Source organism: Mauremys mutica, chromosome 6, assembly GCF_020497125.1.
Source record: "Mauremys mutica isolate MM-2020 ecotype Southern chromosome 6, ASM2049712v1, whole genome shotgun sequence".
NCBI classification, from domain to species: domain Eukaryota; kingdom Metazoa; phylum Chordata; order Testudines; family Geoemydidae; genus Mauremys; species Mauremys mutica.
Window position 1 is genome coordinate 6,174,994 of NC_059077.1, and position 22,002 is coordinate 6,196,995.

Below are 22,002 nucleotides of genomic sequence, written 5' to 3' on the forward strand. Positions count from 1 at the left end.
TGTTTGCGCTGCAGGGGTATTCTCTGTTCTGAGGCTTGCTGGCATTTTGGTGCTGGAGGTAAAAAGGAAAACCCAAGCCTTCAAAGGAGCTTTGAAAGGACGATATCCCGACCCAACGTTTGTTTGTGGGATCTGAGCTGGCCTGAGCTAATGCTGAGACTTCTGTGACTACCAGGCAGCTGTAAGCGTTTTATGAGGCATTTCCACGGCAGCATTTAGGAGAGAATAGTATCGGGGGTAGCCGTGTTAGTCTGTATCCTAAAAAACAACAAGGAGTCCGGTTGCACCGTAAAGCCTAACATTTATTTAGGCATAAGTTTTGTGGGTAAAAAACCCACTTCTTCAGATGCATGGAGTGAAAGTGACAGATGCAGGCACTGTTATACTGACACATGAAGAGAAAGGAGTTACCTCACAAGTGGAGAACCAGTGTTGACAGGGCCAATTGGATCAGGGTGGATGTAGTCCACTCCCAATAATAGATGAGGAGGTGTCAATGCCAGGAGAGGCAAAGCTGCTTTTGTAATGAGCCAGCCACTCCCAGTCCCTCTTTAGGAGAGAATGTAACTGACGGGCTAGCGGCACAGCGTCTCGTCGCACAGAGTTGGCATGGAGGTCAGGATTGGGACCAGCGCCTGTTCAACATTATAAGGAGGTCTTTTCCCTAGCAGAGGCAGCGGAGAAGTGTTCCTCTGCCACAGTGACAATGTCCTAAAGGTCAGGAGAGGTCAGGCTAGATGGGACACCTTTCTGCGCCCATCAGGGCTGTTCCCCGTTCGTCCAAAGGAGCAGCTACTGAGCAATATGAGGCATATTCTAATGCATGAAGAGAGGCTGAGTGCGCTCTCTTTGCCATGTTCCTATTAGAACCACAAGCCCAGGGGTAGGGGAGAAAGGACTACAATTGAGCAGCACTGGAAGTCAAAGGCAGCATGCCCTAGTGGCTAAAGCAATGACCTGAGACTCAAAAAACCTGGGTTCTAGTCCTGATCTGCTACTAGCTTCTGACTAACCGTGGACAAGTCTTTGTGCCTCAGTTTTCCCATCTCTAAAATGGGGGATAATGATAGTGATCCTCCTTTATAAGGCAGATTGAGATCTACCAATGACATATGCTGGATAAGTGCTAGGTATTATCATCTCCCATATGGCAGTGTCATGGCTAGCTGATCAGTTATATTCTATCCTAACTGCAGCCCTGGAAATGCACAGTAAAATGCTCAGCATGCAGCTCATTCCAAATAAACCCCCACAAAGGTTGGGTTGGACTAGTCTCCTTTTACAGGCCATTTAAAAAATATTTGTGACCCTTCTGAACCAGTGGCGCACCGCTGTGATGGTAGAAAGACCCTGGTTTTCTATATTGTACACCAGACCAGATGCATTGTATGAAATCAGCCTCTCTTCTGCCCTTTGCCAGGGGCCCGGCAAGGGATCGGAAGGTCGGGTTTGCCGCTATGGTTTAACATTTGAAGCTGGGAGTCTCTCGCTGTGGAGATCACCATGACTTCAAAATTTAAAATAAACAAGTAGCACCTGGTGGGCATTGCATCTCTCTCAAAGGAACGGGCAGGGTGGATTCCTTTTGTAACGCCTGCACTCAGCCCTCCGCAGCCCTGGGCTAATTCTTCAGACAGGCTTGTTAACACCGAGTCACCAAAATGACTCCTGGTTTGCGTAGGCATTGGCCATGCTTTCAGAGGGTCATCTGCCTCAGCTCACATCTCAGCTCCAAATAAATTAGCAGGCGGCAGGTTCCCCGGTGAAACGAATGGATACATTCAACGGTAAAACGTGCTGATTGTCTGTACATCTCAGCTGGCCCTGCTAAGGCACGCGTGACAGCCTTTGTGCCCGGAAAAACTGTCTAGAATAAATCTTCCCGTTTGCTCACTTTGTAACCATTTTGAATCCCTTTGTGTTGTTTCGGTGGTTTCACATTGCAGACGGTGCCTCAGGCTTTTTAAACATTTGGCTTGACACCCGGCAAAGTGACTATAAGCAAATCTGTATCACGCTGATGGATATTTGAAGGGTCCTTTCGTTGTGTTTCTCCAAAGCAAATCTTCAGTAGGGGGCCAGATCCAGCCTCCATTAAAGTCACTGGGAGGCTCTACATTGACTCTCAATGGTTTCATGTGCCGAGATTGTTTTCAGTTCTACCCCCAGCTCATCTCTGTACCCATTCCATTCATGGGCATGCAGAGTACTTTCCCCTGCCATTCGTGATCACAAAATGTTCCCTAGGTAATTACAGGGGTCCCCAACGCGGTGCCTGGCCGGCGTCATCGAGATGCTCCACTGCCACCACGGTCCTTTGTCTGGCGCCCACCACACGAAAAGGTTGGGGACCACTGCGTTAGGAGACTATTGAATGTAGTTCAGCTATTTGTCATGGAAGGATGACGAGCCATGACCAGATGGTCACAGGGCTCTCTGCTGGTCACCAGCAAGTGTTCCATGGTTTGAGAACCCCGGGTCCAATCTAATCCATCTAGGCGTGTATAGTACGCTCATCACTGTGGTTATAAATAAATAATTGGAGATAGACCTATCTCCTAGAACTGGAAGGGACCTTGAAAGGTTATTGAGTCCAGCCCCCTGCCTTTACTAGCAGGACCAAGTACTGATTTTTGTCCCAGATCTTTAAGTGGCCACCTCCAGGATTGAACTCACAACCCTGGGGTTAGTAGGCCAATGCTCAAACCACTGAGCTATCAGGGTGCCCAAAGTTTGTCCAACTTGGCATGACTTCCTTTCGCAGCATTTAACTGGCAAATGGCAGCAGCTTCCATCTTCGATACAAATGTGCAGCCCATGCAGACTGCAGGCTACAATGTCTAATACAATGATGGTTGGATCAACATGAAACATGGTCTGTAGTCTGCATGGCAAGATTCTCATTCCCTGAAGCTGGGAAGGGGTGACAGGGGATGGATCACCTAATGATGACCTGTTAGGTTCACTCCCTCTGGGGCACCTGGTATTGGCCACTGTTGGAAGACCGGATACTGGGCTAGATGGACTCAGTGCGGCTGTTCTTATGTTATGATCTGACTGTAACTAGCCCCAGAAAATTCCATTCAGCAATTGGGAATTATGTGTTGACATAAAGCCAACAGAGCTGCCTCCTGTGCAAACACCTCCCTCCCTAGCAAAGGGCACTATTAAGGCAGGATGAGGTTGTGTGGCAACTCAGTTAAACCTGCTGATCACCAACCTAACATATGTTAGAGCAGTCCCAAGGCTGCTCTAACTCATCCTGGGGCTGGAGCCAGCATAGACCAGGATCAAGGACCCATAACCAGCTTGTTGACACTCCCCTGCTCTGCAATGACTGTGGCTCAGATGCAGAGGAAAATCTGGCTCTCCGTGGGTTGTGTCTGTACACTATAGATAAGGGAACTCTTAGAAATCTGCAGGATGCAATTGGCTAATAGGCCACACCAGTGAATTAGAAGGACCAGCTTATCACAATGTGGGCTGTGTTCAGAGCCAGTACATTTTAGCATCCTGTCTTTTCACTAATAAACAGTGGGAACAAAGTTAATTACAGCAAAGCCCGTGAGCTATTTTATTTCTCTCTTATTTACAAACGACAGCAATGGATTTTCAATCATAATTGTTTATAAAAGCCCTTAACTAACAAACATCCAAGAAGCAGAAATGTGCACACCTTGGCACCTGCATTCCCCTTCCTATTCATCAAGGGATACTGATGCTAATGGTAGCTACATCGGCGTATCAATCCATTAATACAACACAATACAATATTTGTACTGCAGCGTTACCATAGTATCAAAACATTCCAATCCAGGGAAGAATATGCCAAGGAAAATGACTCTCTCTTTTAATCTTCAGAAACCAACGTGTTGACTAGAGAAGGGCCAGAAAGAAATTTTTTGATCTGAATAGCCTCTGAATACTGAGAAATTGCTCCTGACCTCCATTTCCCATTTTACAACTGACTGAAAGAAAAGGCCAGATCTAAACATCCTCAAACTTGGGGAAAGTTTGCAGCCGGGCCTGGATCCTAAATTGGCAGCTGTGTCCCATCTCAAGTTCTTTACATAATTATAGTACAATAGAATCAGGGATGGATGAAATGGCTTTGGAGAAAAAAGCAGCCACTTTTTCTATTATACCTGAGCATTAGACCTGGGTAGGAGCAACAACAACAACAACAATAATAATAAATCTCCATTATTCCAGGAATTTCTAACCAACATACATAACTGAGGTGTAGTCACATTCGAATAGCAGCCCATAAGTACCACATGCTCTATGGCCAGTTTGCTGGTTCTTGTTTTATACACGCTGAACCAAAATCTCAGGTCTCTGAAACTTGGGGTGTCCAAAGTCCCAGCTCAGAACCAAATCCAAGTTTTGTGGATCCATTTTCAATAGACCCGTCCCTCTTCTAACAGACCCATCAAGCTGCATCCATGCCTTCTGAGTCACTTGATAAGACAACAAGGACTTGGCCGTAATATTGTTCTCTTCCCCTTCTTTTCCCCCTTATTGTTATTATGTGTATTACAATCGCGCCTAGAGTCCCCAACTAGCACCAGAGCACTATTGCTCTCGGTGCTGTACGAATGTACAGAAAACGCTTCATAAGTACATAGCACGAGAAGAGAGCTGCTGGGCCATCAAGTCCAGCCTCCTGCTATTGCAGTAATCCCCATGCATCATTCTGCAGACACTAGTGACACACGGTCCTTCACCAATGTCCCAACGCGTCCCAACACAAGGCACATTCACACCGACGGGTTGGGTTCTTGGCCAAATTGGGTCAATTTCTCTGGTCCCTCCTCTCTCCACTTGATTGCTTGTGACTCACGCTTGTTGCACTGGGTTCGATTTAGATCACAGGCCAGGAAGTGCATTTTGACATGGTTTCTGAGCTGCCTAGCGTGCTTCTTGGCACGCAAGCCAAAAATAACTATTCTTATGAATCCTGAGCTGGGTTTCCATGTCCCGGATGAAATGGATTTTGGGTACATCTCTGATAGAGCCATCTGCCATGAATCAGGGAGGCTACCTCGTCTGTATACAAAGTAGAGAAGTGGACAGGGATAAGTATTGGTAGCTCTTGTCTGTCTAAGGTACTTAGATGGCTCCCATTTCCACAGCATCTCAGAGTCCTTATCCTGACAACACCCCTGTGAGGTAGGGAAGTTTCCCCTTTCTCAGTCACACAAGAAGCATGAGGTAAAGTCCAAGGTAAGTTCTCAAAACACTAGGCCATCCTCCTTCGTGAGTCATGGTGAAGGGAAGGTGAGGTAGAAAGGTAAGAATAGCACCAAGTCATGCAACAGCTTAATCAAAATCATGACGACGCTAGGAGACCGGATGGATAATGCACTCCCAAAGCACGGGCATGGATTAATGTCATCAGCATTGATATAAATAAGGTGTCTGCCTTTAATTAATAAATAATAGGCTGCAAAGCTAATCCTCTTCTGCTCCCTCCTTTTGAAAGGTGCAATCTGTTAATCACATGTCACTGCCAGCCTGGTCACTTCTTTTTTTAGATTTGAGATTTTTTTTTTTAAAAAAAGGCTAGACATAAATGGATCCTAAATCAGTCAGGGCAATTGAATAGCATAGCCAGCCTTATGAGCCACTGCTGATGTCAACCCTTAGCGACGTGCTTTTTCCCCAAGGAAAAATATAATGCTTTAAAGAGAGTGAAAGCTTGTGATGTTGTTAAAGGTCAATGTGTTACTAATGTCTGAGAAATGAAGCCTTTCCTGGTTAGATGGCCAGGTAGAGCTCAGTGCGATGCAGGATTTCTTCATCATGGTTCCTTTTTGCCTCTGTGGGGCCAGGCTAACCTTGGCCAGAAATTGCAGTGGGAAGTGATGGAGACAGCACACCTGTCTCAGCTGAGTTTGTAAATGAACTGTCTGGAAGGCAGGAAAAGCACTGCCCAGATGTTATCATTGGCAAGTGGAGTGAGGGTGAGCACATCTGTGTCATTAGCTTTTGAGGATGCAGAACAAACTGTGTAAACTGATGCATGCAGATATAGAGATCAGGGTTCAGTGGAGTTGCTGTATTCATGGAAATTCATAAAAATCACAGATATTAGATATGGAAAAATCATCCTCGGTCTGTCCCAGGATTATTCCCCTACAGTACATTTTCTGGTGCTTTGTCCAGGTTAGCTTTAACACAGCCGCCCACACCGGATACCCCTCCTGCTACCTAGCCCTATTCTTCATCTGTGTTGACCCGCTATAGCGCTACAAAGCCAAGATCATTTATAGTGGTGGAGCATGTCAGCCATTATTCATACATTTCCATCACTTTCTATGGCTGGAATCACAAGAATCATAGAAATTAGAGATCAAAAAGACCTGCTGGTTTGCTTAGCAAATAGAATTGCCCCTACATTGTCTGTTCACCAATTTTAAATACTCTGGTGGTGTCAAGAAGGTGTCAGTTCTCTTAATACAGTAACAGTGCCATTCTATGGAGGGGAAGGAAGGGGACAAAAGAATGGTTCTATGTTTACGGCAGAAGAGTGGGAGATGAGATCTGGGTTGTATTTTCTGCTCTGCCCACAGGCTTCCTGTGTAACCATAGAGAAGTCCCTTAATATGTTTGTGCCTTACTTTTCCTATCTATAAAATGGGAATAATACTTCCCTTCCCTAGCATATAAGCATATTGTTGAGTTTAATTCACCAGTGTCTGTAAAGCCCTTTGAGATCATCAGATGGGAAGGACAAAGGATTATTTTTAGGGCTGGTAGAAAAATACCAATTATTTTTCACAGGAACTTCTGGAAAATGTTGGGTTCTAAATTTCCCCTTTGCTTATTTGATTAAAAACTGAAACTGAAAAAATAATGTTTGTTTTTGAGAACCATTTTTTATAAAATGTTCAGGTTTTGAAAACTGAAGACCAAACATTTTGAATGATGGCTGAACCCCAAACCTGAATATTTACACTGGAAACTCACAATTTTCACTGAAAACATATTCCTGTTTTCACTTTCTGGGCTTTTTGTTTGTTTGTTTGTTTTATGAAAACCTGGATAAATTTTGACCAAAATAAAGATTTGGAGGGAAAAATGCTACCGGCTCTAATTGTTATTCAGCTTTCATCACTAAAATGGCTCGTGGTTAATCAAAATGTGTGCTAGGTGCGATGAGTGTGAGGAAAAGCTTTCGAGAGATGGTTCAGAGAAGCAACTAAACTTTAGCTGAAGTTCATCCAAACTTATTTCAAACTATGTGATCTCCTAGTTGAGCAGGAAACCTCAGAAGTGTAGATTTCTAGCTAGATTTCTTTATGCAAATGCAAATTTGACTATGTAATGCAGGAAGTCTGACTAGATGATCTACAACAGTGTTTCTTAACATTTTTGATACCAGGAACCAGTTTGCTGCCTTCCTAAACTGTCTCAGGGAGATCTCAGGGACCAGTGGAGAAACACTGATCTACAGATTCCTTCTGGCCTTAAAAACTATTAATTAGGAATTTCGTGTTCCTCCAGTCCAGAGAATAGCAATGTTCTGGCCCTTCCATTTAGAATCATAGACGATTAGGGTTGGAAGGGACCTCAGGAGGTCATCTAGTCCAACCCCCCTGCTCAAAGCAGGACCCAACTAAATCATCCCAGCCAACGCTTTGTCAAGCCGGGCCTTAAAAACCTCTAAGGATGGAGATTCCATCCACTTATAGTACTGGCCAAGAGCAGAAAGCACAGAGTCACGTGAACACAAATGTGGAGGAAACCAAACTGCTTTGAACTTCAAGAAACGTTTTTGTTCCGGCCTGCTGGTGGTAGAAGTTCCCAATCAGTTCTTGCCTGAGCCAAACCATCTCTCGATCCTCCCTAATCAAAAATCTGGTTTCCTATAATGTCTAGAGACATGTCCTTGATCCCAGGTTTAGTTCAAGATCTCAAGAAAAATATTCCAGGGGAAAGGGATAAATTCAGGTCATCACAGACATGGAGAAAACAACCACATTTGGATCAAGATTTGAACTTCGCCATAGTTCTAAGGTGTTCTTGTATTTTGTGCCTTCGCCCAAGCTGCTTCAGTCCTCACACTTGAGTGGAGCTCCCTGTAAATATCCACTACACTGCCTCAGTATCCCCCTTCACAGCCCTTCTTAAAACCCTCCTTTGCCATGACACGTACACAAACATGACAAAGGCTAGGTACATGGTGTGTTGAGACCACTGCCTCTCCCACTGACCGTTCCTGACTCACTGTCTCCTTGTGTTCCCTCATCTGTCCGTCTCCACCTATTGTTTCTTTTCTTAGGCTTAGATTGTAAACTCTTTAAGGCAAAGACCATCTTTTTGTTCTGTGTCTGTACAGAGCCTTGCACAATAGGGTCCTGCTCCATGTCTGGGGCTGCTAGGCATTACTGCAATACAAATAATATCGAACAATAATTCTGATGCAGAGCATGGGGATAGTAGCCTGGTTTAGACCCATCTCTAATGAGGCCTTATTTAAATCACATCATTTTCATTCCATCTGGCTGGGATACCTGGGCTGGTCTCCCACCCCTTGTCCTTGTTATCCATACTTAAAATAAAATAAAATAATGAGCATCAAGAGAAACAAATCAAATGTGTCTTACATTGTGGCAGCGTAATTTCAACTTAATTGAATGGCTACTTGCAAGCTTCAGTGTTTGTGGTTTATAATCAATGCATCTGGCCGTTCTTCAGTGACTCATGAGATGGATAAAATAAAGATTTGGGGAATTAATTACCAGTTAGACAACATTTTCATGGGCAGGAGGAACTGTGCAGGTCGTGCATTCCTACAAAAACCATTCAGCGCTACAAAAAAAACCCCACTAAGGGCTCAGTCCTGATGCATGTGAGTAACTTTACTTATCTGAGTAGTTCCACTGGGCTATATTCTAGTCTCAGCTATGCCAGCAGCAGCTCCCACTGGACTTACTGTGATTTTACATTTCCAACGTGACAACGTGGTGTAAGACATTAAAAATAATGGAACAGAAAAAAAAATAGAAATTGCAACTGACTTTAAAGGGAAACTGACCAGTTTACTTTCATTGCTCAAGCTGAATGGGATGCAAAAATTACACATCACTAAACAAAAGCATTGATAGTGAAAATAAATATGATTATTATGATTTTTTCAGCTTGGATAATGCAAGGTGCTTTGTAAGTAACATGGCTGAGCATTTCTTATAAACAACGTGATTCTTTGTGTCAAGAACTCAATGTCTCTAATGATACTCAATGAATTTGTATTGGCAGTAAGAACGGGTAAGATCACCCCTTAGTTAAGGCTAACCTAACTTATTCCCTACCTGCTTTTTAAAGCTGTGGACCATCTGCAGATCTCAAATCACTTCACACAGATCAGTATCATTATCTTCATTCTACAGGTGGGGATACTGAGGCACAGAAAGAAATCCCTTGTCCAGAGGCACCCAGCAGGCCTGTGACAGAAGCAGGAATAAGAACCCAGTTTCATGAATCCCAGTGCATTAGGGATCTGTAAAGCCCAGACTGTCTTTGGGTAAAAGTAACACATGTTGCTCATAAAGCTATCCAATTTATCAAGGAGTTAGGAGGGATAAATTCTAAAAATCTGCCCCAAAATGAGTTCACATACACTCTGCAGATTATAGAGCAACTGAGATCTGCAGTGCAGACCATGGGGGTGGGTGGAAGAGGGGGAGTATTTTTGCTCTATGGCACCTTGTGAGTCTCAAAATTTGTTATAAATCCTGATCCTGTAATCTAGGATCTGAACAGGTATCTGTCATTTGTAGCGAAGGGGAAAGACTCTTCAGTCATCACACAGTAAAACCCTCACTCAAATCAATGACAGTTTAGCCCGCTTTAAGATTGCAGGACTGAGACAGTCTTATTTTAAATTGCTCAATTCTAAATCTCTTTGCAAACAACAGAGGGCACCAAGTACTGTTCAGATATTTCCTGGTGTCTGCACCATATTAAAATGCACTTTTAAAAAAGAATGTGGATTACCCAGGAAAGTGAAGGGTTTGCCCCCAAGCAAATGGCTCCAGGAAGAGCTCAGCACCTGGTACAATGGCCTGAATTTCAGAACTGTCTATACACAGCTTGAATGAAGGCTTGAATATCTGTAAAGTGCCAGATTCTACAAGGTTATGTTTATTTAAGGCTCAGTAAAACAATTCTGGGTCCTTCCCACAGCTCAGCTGCACTGGAAGACAGAAGCATGGAAATCACAGCACCGTCCAGGTTCAAGCACGCACATCTCCCTGGTTTCCATCTAACAGACTTGTGACCAGGCACTACAAGTTGTCACCATGGAGAGGACCCAAGTCCTCCTCATCAAGGCCCCACTTCTGCAAAGTTCTTAGGCACGAGCCTAACTGTAAGCATGTGAGTGGTCCCATTGACTTCAGTGAGACTACTCAGGTGCTTAAAGGCAGGCCTGTGCTTAAGTACCTTACTGAATCAGGGTCGAAAAGCACATGCTCCTTAGTACTTGACTTTAACTTTATTAGCAGTGAGCATCAGACTTTTAGAGTTGTAGGAGCAAGACACTAGAGGGAGACATAACCGTGTGTGCTAAGCCAGGGTGTTACTTTCAGACTTGGGATCTGGGTTCAGGCCCTTCTTTAACGATGTCCATGTTAAACTCACATCATTGTCAAACCTACCTAGCAAGGAACAGGCTGGTGCTTCCAGAGCATGCACAAAGTGCTGGCTACTTAGCTTAGTCAGATACTGGGTCTGAGGCGCAGACTGCACTACAACATTTTGCTGTGTCGGGAAAAAAACCACACACCTTCTCCAACATAGTGATACCAGCAGAACCCCTACTGTGGACACAACTAGGCCGACTGAAGAGGTGGTGTAGCTATGGCAACAGAACTGCTACTGTCAGCTTACACGGCATGGCCACTAGGGGGCTCTGCTGGCAAAGCTATACTGACAAAGGTTCTGTACCTAGATAAGGTCAGTTTCCCTGATGAGTTAGGGGAAGCCATATATATGCCAAAGAGGAAACATGGATTACATATACAGTCAAAACCAAGCAGCTATGAATGACAGGGGCTATAATTCAGTTGTGGGGGCCTGGTGCTATCAACTGTGAGAGAGAAGCATGAGTGCTTCACTAGAGCTTCCTGAAGGAATTAGAGCCCCATAATTAATGCTTCGCTTAGTGGGTACTTTTTAAAAACATGGATCCAAAGTCAAAATGGATTGTCATTTTGAGAGCTAAGATATCTTCTTGGGAGAAAAACCAGATGATGGAACTGCTTGCGTTACCTTTGGATTTGCATGCGTAGAACTACACCACACCCTCTGCTGTGTCATCTACAAGAAATCAGCCCACCATCAAACTGGTTTGTTCTCCAAGATGGTGCACAAAGTTTGCTTTGCACAGAGTTCAACAATATTATCCACATTGATTAGTGAATGGGTTAGGCATGAACATAGCCTCTGAGGGCAAATATGGGGCATTCATTACCTAAAAATCCTTCAGCGCAAAAAGCTGACTTTTTCAGTGAATATGCTACTGTTTCCAAATTGTTCCTGTTTTAATTAATGTATTCAGCTCATGTCTAGAGGGGAGAGTGCTACGTATTCCATATTCATGCTCAGAAAAAAAGAAATTAACTCTCAGGTAAATTAAAGATTTACTTTAAAAAGCTACCTCCAAAATAAATAATATACAAAAGTAAAACAACATTTGGTCATCTTTTAAAAAGTTTTTTTTTAAAAACCCTCTCTTTTCTGAACTTTGTTTTCAAAAGTTTTAATATGACCACCCATTGGAGATGATAGCTTCATGCTGCTGGTGAAAATTATATTTACCAAAATATTTTGTGGATGAAAAATGGCTTTTTTCTTAAACTGTAAAAAAATTCTTGCAGAAGATGTTCAAAGTAAACATTTTCCAGTTTTTTGATGAAAAAATAAAACTGAAACTGATTCATGAAAAAGCAATTTTTTTCCAGATTTTTTTCAGTTTTCAAAACAGAAAACTGAATGTTTCAGTTTTCATTTAGTTGACAAATCAAAAAATACTGCAGAAGTTTTGGATGCAGAAGTTTTCATGTAATTCATTTTTGTTAATGGAAAATGTATAGCATTTTTCTACTAGTTCTACAGTTGTGGTTTATACCATGGTAATGAAAGAGACTGTATGTGAGAAAGTATAACACAGGAAGCGTGTATCTGCATTTCTGCCCCTTATTAAGTGGAATGCCAGGTCTGCTGTAGTGTTCGTGGTTGTATCACCTCCTAGTGGCTGGTGAACCACAAAGGCTATGAGCCCCAACGCTACTAAAGGTAACAGAGATTCGCCTTCAGCTCAAGTGTCAAAGTTGTATTTTGGAGATTAGAGAGCCTGGATTCTATCTCTCACTGTGGATCACCACCTCTTGTGCAGGTATAAAAGAATACATTAATGGTAGATATACATATATGCCTAAATGACCCAGTTCCTATGAAGATGCTTTGAAAATTTCAACCCTAGTCTTGTATTTGTAAATTACAAGGAAGAGCCAAACAAACCCTCTCTCTTGGGCACTGAAAAGAAAAAAAACCAACACCCTCCATTGTGCCTTTTAATTTTTAAAGGAAGACTGCTGTAACCATAACTACAATTATACCTCAGATAGCAAAATATATAATAACAGGTTTGCTTTTTCAACTGTTTAGGGAGCCAATTCATTAGCAACCTCATTCATCTACAAGGATTGCACTTATTTGGCTATATTATAATAAAACACACATCACTTCCAATAAAGGGAATGCATTTGCTATTGATGTGCTATAAACAACTATGCAGAGAGGGGTTATTACATCTCTGTGTAATAACAAGCCAATTAGAATGATGAGCAAAGCCCTTGCAATAAAGCCAATGCACTCGGAGTGATTATACTAATGCATTCTAACTGTTCTGTGCCATAAATACTTTGCAAATTAATTGTGGAACATGTCTATAAATGCATTATTAATGCCGTATAATAACTCATTGACAAGCAACCTTTACATTACAAAGTTACCAGGATTGTAATGTGTCCCCAAGTTCAACTGTGGTGTTGAGTTGTGTTTACAGAGGTGGAATTTTATAAGGTTACATTTTTTTTCACTTGAACCTTTGTTTTCGCCACCCTCGGTAGTTTGTTATTGTCCTATTGTTAAAAAGGCCTCAAATGTCACTGTATGAATTGCTGGCCCGCATTGCTCCACACATCTGAAAAGCTGGCCATTCACAGTCCGTAAATCCTAGTCCCATGCCCATTATTTTCAATATTATTTGTATTATGGTAACACCTAAATGCTTCCGTCAACCCCATGGTGCTGGGAGCTATGCATCCATGAAGTATGAGGCAGTCCCTACCCTTCAAAACATTATAATAAAAATAGACAAGAAATCCACAGGGTAGGAGGTTACGTGACTTGCTGAAGGTCACTCAGCAAGTCAGTGGCAGAGCCAGGAATAGGAGCCTGGTCTCTTGAGCATGTAATACCCTGGACCATGCTGCCTCCATAAGTTCTCTTATGCAGACTGAGGGTATGTCTACACTGCAATTAAAAACCCACTGCTGACCCGTGCCAGCTGACTCGAGCTCACAGGGCTCGGGTTAAGGGGGGCTTTTTAATTGCAGTCTAGATGTTCAGGCTTGGGCTGGAGCTGAGGCTCTAAGACCCTGGGAGGTCGGAGGGTCCCAGAGTTTGGGCTGCAGATTGATCTCAAACGTCTACACTGCAGTTAAACAGTCCCTTAGCCGGAGCCCCTCAGCTGACATGGGCCAGCCACGGGTGTATAATTGCAATGTAGACATACCCTATGTGCCCTCTTATAAAGCTACTTAAAATTCATGAAAAATGTTTTTATTCCTTTATTCCTTTAACATTTGGTTAAAAAATACACTCCTTAGTACACACAACTTTAATGTACAGAAATGTATGTGCTATGGGTCTGATTCAGTCACCATTGGTAAAAACAACAAGGAGTTCTTTTGGCACCTTAGAGACTAACACATTTATTTGGGCATAAGCTTTTGTGGGCTAAAACCCACTTCATCAGATGCATGGAGTGAAAAATACAGCCCACAAAAGCCTATGCCCAAATAAATTTGTTGGTCTCTAAGGTGCCACAAGTACTCCTCATTATTTTTTCTGATACAGACTAACACGGCTACCACTCTGAAACCTGTTACCATTGGTAGGAATCGATCTATCAATTTCCGTGGTGATAGAATGCCCCCATATGAACAAAACTGCTGTGTCCCCAAGACATAGCTTGATAGGTGAGGGTAGAATGCAACGCACTGACCATTACAATAATCCAAACTGCATCAAAATATAAGAGCTCTGCATATAACGCTTTTCAGGGCCCACTATCTCAGACACGCATGTGACGTTGAGGAGGTTGTGAAGGCTAGGACCAGGGGTGGCTCTAGGATTTGCGCCGCCCCAAGCAGGGCGGCGTGCCGCGGGGCGCGCTCTGGTGGTCGCCGGTCCCGCGGCTCCGGTGGACCTCCTGCAGACGTGCCTGCGGAGGGGCCGCTGGTCCCGTGGCTCTGGTGGACCTCCCGCAGGCATGCCTGTGGATGCTCCACCGAAGCCCCGGGACCAGCGGCCCCTCCGCAGGCACGTCTGCAGGAGGTCCACCGGAGCCGCCTGCCGCCCTCCCGCGGGACGCCGCCCCAAGCGCACGCTTGGCGCGCTGGGGTCTGGAGCCCGCCCTGGCTAGGACTATAACAGCGTTTAAAAGAGAACTAGATAAATTCATGGAGGTTAAGTCCATTAATGGCTATTAGCCAGGATGGGTAAGGAATGGTGTCCCTAGCCTCTGTTTGTCAGAGGGTGGAGATGGATGGCAGGAGAGAGATCACTTGATCATTACCTGTTATGTTCACTCCCTCTGGGGCACCTGGCATTGGCCACTGTTGGTAGATAGGATACTGGGCTAGATGGACCTTTGGTCTGACCCAGTACGGCCGTTCTTATGTTTTAACTAGCAGAGAGGTGACTGTGGAGGCACCGAAAAGAATCATCCAGAGGCATCCTGAGCCAGCTGAATAATATGCATACAAAGGTACCTGTTTGCTCCTGTGTTTAGCCCGGTTTTGAGAATTCGGTCCTGTGTGTTTAGCAATAGCTCCCTCTCAGCCATGAGCAGGGCTGGCTCCAGACTCCAGCGCGCCACGCACGTGCTTGGGGCGGCATGCTGCAGGGGGCGCTCTGCCTGTCGCCGGAAGGGCAGCAGGCGGCTCCGGTGGACTCCCGCAGGCATGCCTGCGGAGGGTCTGCTGCTCCCGCGGGACCGGCGGACCCTCCGCAGGCACGTCTGCAGGAGGTCCACCGGAGCCACGGGACCGGTGACCGCCAGAGTGCCCCCCGCAGCGTACCGCCGTGCTTGGGGCGGCGAAATTGCTAGAGCCGCCCCTGGCCATGAGGACCTACTCTTAGGTTTCTACAGCAAGAAGGGAGATGTTTGTTGCCCAGGGACCTTAATCAAAGTCCCACGGAAAGCCACATGCCACTAGAAACAATTTCTGTGCAAAATGGGATGCTGGGTCTGGGCTATCCTAACTCTACAGGGAAAATACCACAGAATCTCTAACTTCTCTTAGGCAAAGCGAGTCTCCTCCATAGCTCAATGACATCAAAGGAAAGATCCCCTTTGATTTCAGTGAGTTTCAGATCCAGAAGGTTCAGTCATTTTTAGTGGCATGATCAAGCAATCTAGGGTCTAATCCTGGTTCTACCTTTGGCTATGTCTACATTGCAACTGGGAGGACTGATTGTGGCACATGTAGACATATCTCCAGCTAATTCTGATCTAGTAGCAATAGCAGTGAAACCACGGCAGCATGGGTGGCAGCATGGGCTAGCCCCGCTCACTCAGGGTTGTGGGTACATAGACACATGCCACCGTAGTTTCACTACTGTTGTTAATTGAGCTAGCTTTGATCTCACTAAATTAAACTAGTTTGGGTGTGTCTACACGCTATGTCCTCACACCTCCCAACTGCAGTGTCCACAGAGCCTGGGGGGAGTCACTTAGCCTCTCTCACTATGGGATAATGTGGCTGAAAAACTCGATGGCCCGTCACAGCACTCAACAGCGGCCAAACACTGAGGGCCGAGACCTTGGTTTAAACTCTCTGCAGAGTGACACCTCCGCACTGCCACAATCCCCATTAGTGCTGTCTCCACTGTCCCCACCCTGCAAATGGGGTTTGGCTCATGCCCTATGCTAGAGACCAGATTGCTGCCCACGCAATTGCACCCAGAGCCTAGTATCAGGCTCCTTTTCCCCTGTGACTCATTATTTTATCTTCTCCCTTCATCCCACTGGATTTCTTTAAGCAGCTTATTAGATTATTTTTAAATAGCCTTTTCTTTGTCTTGTTTTCTCCCCATTATGCAGTGATACTGCAACTCAGCACCATGCTATTGTTTAATATTGAATATGCAATTGTCATAAACAGATAGTTAAGGGTTAATGTCTCTTTTACCTGTAAAGGGTTAAGAAGCTCAGTAAACCTGGCTGACACCTGACCAGAGGACCAATAAGGGGACAAGATACTTTCAAATCTTGGTGGAGGGAAGTCTTTTGTTTGTGCTCTTTGTTTGGGGGTTGTTCGCTCTTGGGACTAAGAGGGACCAGACATCAATCCAGGCTCTCCAAATCTTTCTGAATCAGTCTCTCATGTTTCAAACTTGTAAGTAACAACCAGGCAAGGCGTGTTAGTCTTATTTTTGTTTTCTCAACTTGTAAATGTTCCTTTTTGCTGAGAGGATTTTACCTCTGTTTGCTGTAACTTTGAACCTAAGGCTAGAGGGGGTTCCTCTGGGCTATATGAATCTGATTACCCTGTAAAGTATTTTCCATCCTGATTTTACAGAGATAATTTTTACCTTTCTTTCTTTAATTAAAAGCTTTCTTTTTAAGAACCTGATTGATTTTTTTCCCTTGTGTTAAGATCCAAGGGGATTGAATCTGGACTCACCAGGAATTGGTGGGGGAAAGGAGGGAGGGATGGTTAAATTCTCCCTGTGTTAAGATCCAAGGGGTTGGGTTGGTGTTCACCAGGAACTTGGTGAAAAAGCCTCTCAAGGCTGCCCAGGGAGGGGAAGGTTTTGGGGGAACAGAAAGTGATCCAGACACTGAAATTTCTGGATGATGGCAGTGTTACCAGATCTAAGCTAGTAATTAAGCTTAGAAGTGTCCATGCAGATCCCCACATCTGTATCCTAAAGTTCAGAGTGGGGGAGGAACCTTGACAGCAATTAATAGATGTTTGGGTTTGGACTTTTCTTTTTTTTTTGCTTCCTCCTGTAAGAAAGTCTTGTTTGGGGCAAATGTCAGGAGGAGGGGATATATGGGAAAAAGTAGATGTTGTTTGCAAAGAGCTGGAAATCATCTTTCAAAGCAGTGAGCGTAAGAGAGTCAATTAGATTTTGTTTAAACTGCTATAGCCTGTGATGAGGATCTAGGGCACATTATGGGCCAAGGGATGTTACATGTCCAAGGTCAGACAGCAAGTGGGTGACAAAAGCAGGCGTGGAACCCAGGAGTCCTGATTACCAGTCCCGGAGCTATTACCAGTTCTTCATACATGTACAAAGCTGATGGTAATATTGGTCCTCAATGAAAGTCATGTCTAGTGGTTAGAGCAAGAGACAGGGAGGCCCTAACTCACTGGATGACCATAGGCAAGTCACACTGTGCCTTAGTTTCTCTAGGTGTAAAAGGACTGTGATGACTCTTACTGAGCTCATGGGGGTGTCATGAGATCTGCTCAGCATGGATCTCCCTCAGCATGCATGAGAAGGGGGGGTAGCTGGCTCCCGCATCAGAGCTTCCTCTCTTCCCCCAGATGGCTCTGCGAGAGTCTGGGGATCAGTGCGAGAGGAGGGAGTGGTCAGACTAGGAAAGGAGTCTGCAGGCCAAGTGCCAGAATTGGAAGGCTTGTCCCTCTGTGTCCACTGGCATTATGGGACAGTGCTGACACTTCCACAGCCTCCTACCCAGTTTGCAAGGTGGCTTCTCTTTAAGGAAGTCCAGTGGGAAGATGCACATAGGCACCACCCACCCTCAACAGAAGAGAAGATTTGCCCTGAGATTTCCTCCTCTTTATCCCCCATTTCACTGGGTTTCCCATGGCATGGGGCAATCAGGTCCATAAGTTTTGCCGAGCGCTTTGAGATCCATGGGTGAAATTGCACGGACAAGTGCAAATTATTCTTCAACGTTACGGTAATATTCCACCCGCGTGCTCAAAACTGTACTGCTTACCTTGAACGAACGTGGGTAGCTGTAAAGACATCTCACCTAAGAACTAGGATGAATCCGAGCCAAGGATAAGGAAAACTAAATAGTTCATAACCAGGCTGCTTCAAAACTAGTTTATGGAAAGGAATCTACCCCCCATCCTCTATTTTCCAGCCGCTGTTTATAGGAAAACCATTCTGATTAGAAGGGCATTTACCTCCCCAAATAATGAAATCATGCAAGTCATTGGAAATTCATGACAAACAAAACTTTACAGCAGCTGCCATCACATCTTTCACCTAGGAAAGCCAGAAAGAGAGAGAGAGGGGTGTTTGTTCTGTGATGCCTTGCGTGCAGAAAACACTGTAATGGAATTAAATGGAGACTCTCTTGCAAAACCCTCTAATCCCTCTCTGCAGGGCATTGCTACCTTTCAACTCTCAACCACCTTTGGACTTTATTTAACATGCTTTTCGTTTTGTTTAGTCTAGCAATTTCCTGTGAATCTTACATAAGGCCCGGGAGATCTCCTGACTTCACTCCCAGGGTCTTTTCATTCAGAGATTAACATTGGGTCAGTGTATCCCATTGTGTATCTATCTCTTCGCACATCTTCCTATATGGATCTTCTCTGTTAGCTCTGGGAGGGAACAATCCATCTAAACCTCACTAACAGAACAACTGGAGTGGAAGAAGAGTCCTTTGTGTTTAAAAATCTTTTGCCCAATACAAGCCAGGGAAATCTAGAGGCTGGGTTTATTCCAAGTTAACAACAAATGCTGCAGCCAAAGTGTCTAGTCAGTGCTAGAGATGGGGGAGGGGGAGTGGTCAGGATACAATAAGAACTGATTCAAAATGTTTGCCCCAAATCACTTACCAAACCTAAAACCTTTCCTGAGATTTGGAAAACTCTGGTTAACTTTGCCACTTGAGCCACAATCTCCTGTTTTAACAGAAAAGTCCCATAGAAATGAATAGAAAATGCTAACACTTCAATAGGGATGTTTTCACAATGACAGAACTTAGCAAGTAATTATACCTTTTCTCTGGAGAATTACTTAAGCTATGGTGATGATCTCCTATTACAATCTCTACTATAGGGGTGAAATCATGACATCACAGCTGTAAAGGTGAGTTTTGCAATTGACTTCTATGAAACTAGAGTTTTGTGCTAAGTTTTTACAATAATGTCTAGCCCGACTAATTTCCTACAGAGATCTATTGATTTTACCCTGGATAAAACCTGATAGAGGATGTAATAAAAATGATAACCTTTCAATTAGTTATTTGACCCCTCATTAAGAATTCTATAGAAAGGATTCCACTCTGTTAAATTCTGAATGGCAGGAATTTCTTAAAACTCACGTGAAATTTGCAAAACACTTTCCCCCTGTAATGTAAACCATTACTTTCCCCAGAAAAATAGAATTTAAAAAACGCACGTATTTCTAATTCAATGGGCACTTAGGCTAATAAAAATAACAAATAGTACTGAAAAGTGCTGTGATCTTCCAAACCAGACACCAAAATATTTTAGTGGGAGTTTTTTTTTAACCCAGCCAAATAAAGGAACATGAAACAAAGAGGCACAGAGGTTGGAATGAAAAATGCAAAACGGATGCAATATGATACGAACCAGACATCTTCCCCTCTCAGAGCAGATTCTGGGTTCAGATTTGTTTCAATTTTGGGGTGAAGGTTTGGGGGAAATCTGGGGCTTCTTATATTTGATCTGAACTTGTGTGTCCATCACTACAAAGGACAAGATCTCATTTCACAGGGATCGCCTTCAACTACCTGGTAATAAAGGTAATAATTGGAGATATACCAATCTCCTAGAACTGGAAGGGACCTTGAAAGGTCATTGAGTCCAGCCCCCTGCCTTCACTAGCAGGGCCAATTTTTGCCCCTAATCCCTAAGTGGCCTCCTCAAGGATTGAACTCACAACCCTGGGTTTAGCAGGCCAATGCTCAAACCACTGAGCGATCCCTCCCCCCAACACTTAGTTCTCCCTGTAATGCTGTGACAGGGCACCAAACACTTCGCCAGAGGCAGGGGAAGAGGGAGTGTCCTGTATCTGGTGGACTTTGGGAAAGCCAGGGGCTTTAGATATACAGCTGTGGGTTAGAACCAGTCCCTCCTCCTCAAATAGGACACACGTGCTATGTATAATAGCTACAACTTAAGTTTCTTTGTTGTTGAAGTTGACCTTTATCTTGCAGCCCTAATGATGTCTTTTGATGTGCTCCTAAGATACAGGACCTCCTCTTTAGCATTCTGCTTGCTGTGCCTGCTTTAACCAGTGGGCTCCCGAGGAGGGTAAGTTTTCACACAATGCCTCCCCTGGGTGCCAATTGTTCTTTTTTCCCATAGTTGCCCTTGAGTCATGCTGCCCTGCAACTTCCCTAGCCCAGAAGCAGCTCCTCAGTGGGGAATTGGGACAACGTGGCTTTCATTTTAATGCCAAACGCTTGGGCCTCGTCTTATGATCCTGGCAGAGAGACGCAATAAACAAGGATAGTGGGTGGGAGAGGGGAGATAATTAGCTAAAATGCAGCGGGGAGGTGAGTGTCGGTGTGCTGGGGAAAGATGATTTAAACAGCCACCGATGCGTTTTCCAGTTCAAACCCACCTTCCTGAAAGCAGCTGCTGGCAAGAGAGGCTTAAAACCCATTCTAGAAAGCCAGGCACGTGTCTGCTATTAGCGATCTGCATAAAAGGGAGTGATTTGGAGGCACTAAGCAAACTGGCTGGCCTAATTATTATTTGTTGGTGTGTCTAATTAAGCAGACAAAAGACCACCCCTTCATGCATGCTGTCATCATGGGCTCTGCCGGTATGTGCGTCTGGCCCCAGCTGTCTGCGAGGCAGACCTATGGGGTCATCATTTAACAAGTGCCCTGGGCAAGCCGATTCACACGGAGATATGGGCCCAGATCGTCAGCTGGGGCATAAATCGACATGTCGCCGTTGAAAACCATGGAATTCCATTGTGCTACACTAGCTGAGGATCTGAGCCATGGGTTTGAAATTTGCCTTTGCTGAATGAAAGAAACGTGACACGATCATTCCTAATTGATACCATCGGAACATGCCATTCCCAAATCTTGCTTTGTTCATATGAGGAGCCCCTCAGACTTCAATAGTGCAAGGTTGATCCCTGAATTTGATTACATAGTAGAGGAGCTATTTCAGAGACCCCCGTCCTACACAATTACACCTAATAACCAACCTTATGGAATCTCTGTCAACCCACCAGTTCCACCCTTTCATAATGCCAGGTCTTCATCTATACCTTCCAATTGAATCCAGACACCAGTGAATTTCAGCCGCTGGTTATATTTGATCAAACCACTGGATCTCCCAAACTTTTGACTAAAAAGAATACAACCTCTGTTCTTTTACTGTGATTTGCTTCATTCACTCAAGACAACTGTTGTTGGATAATTCAGCCGTTGCCCATAGAAAGATGCAATTCGCATTAATGAAAAAAAGCCCAAAGAGTTTTTACCCAGAGAAGAACCAGATTATTATTAACAGAAAACTCTGGCCTGTTCAGACACTGATACTGATTCTATAATCACGAGCACGCACTGTGCAAGCTGTCCTGGACACACTTATTGGTAGTGTGATCAACAATACCAACCTCTTATTTCAATCAAAGGAATAGGAAGGGATTTCACTGGAGTACGAAGAAACCACCATGTAGATAGAAATATACAGATGTAGCCACACCATAGAATCTGATAAA

General features: G+C 44.2%; 1 protein-coding gene and 1 long non-coding RNA gene across 14 annotated transcripts in view; one reads left to right on the forward strand and one right to left on the reverse strand.

Moving 5' to 3' along the window:
• Positions 1-22,002, reverse strand: part of CELF4 (CUGBP Elav-like family member 4) — an 860,161-nt gene that overhangs the window by 388,655 nt on the left and 449,504 nt on the right. The gene's annotated exons all lie outside the window — the stretch shown is intronic.
• LOC123372768 overlaps positions 20,467-22,002 on the forward strand; it is a 58,897-nt gene continuing 57,361 nt past the window's right edge. For all 4 annotated transcript variants that reach the window (XR_006580442.1, XR_006580440.1, XR_006580443.1 and 1 more), the window contains exon 1: positions 20,467-20,570. This is a non-coding gene — a long non-coding RNA (uncharacterized LOC123372768). The remainder of the gene's footprint in view (positions 20,571-22,002) is intronic.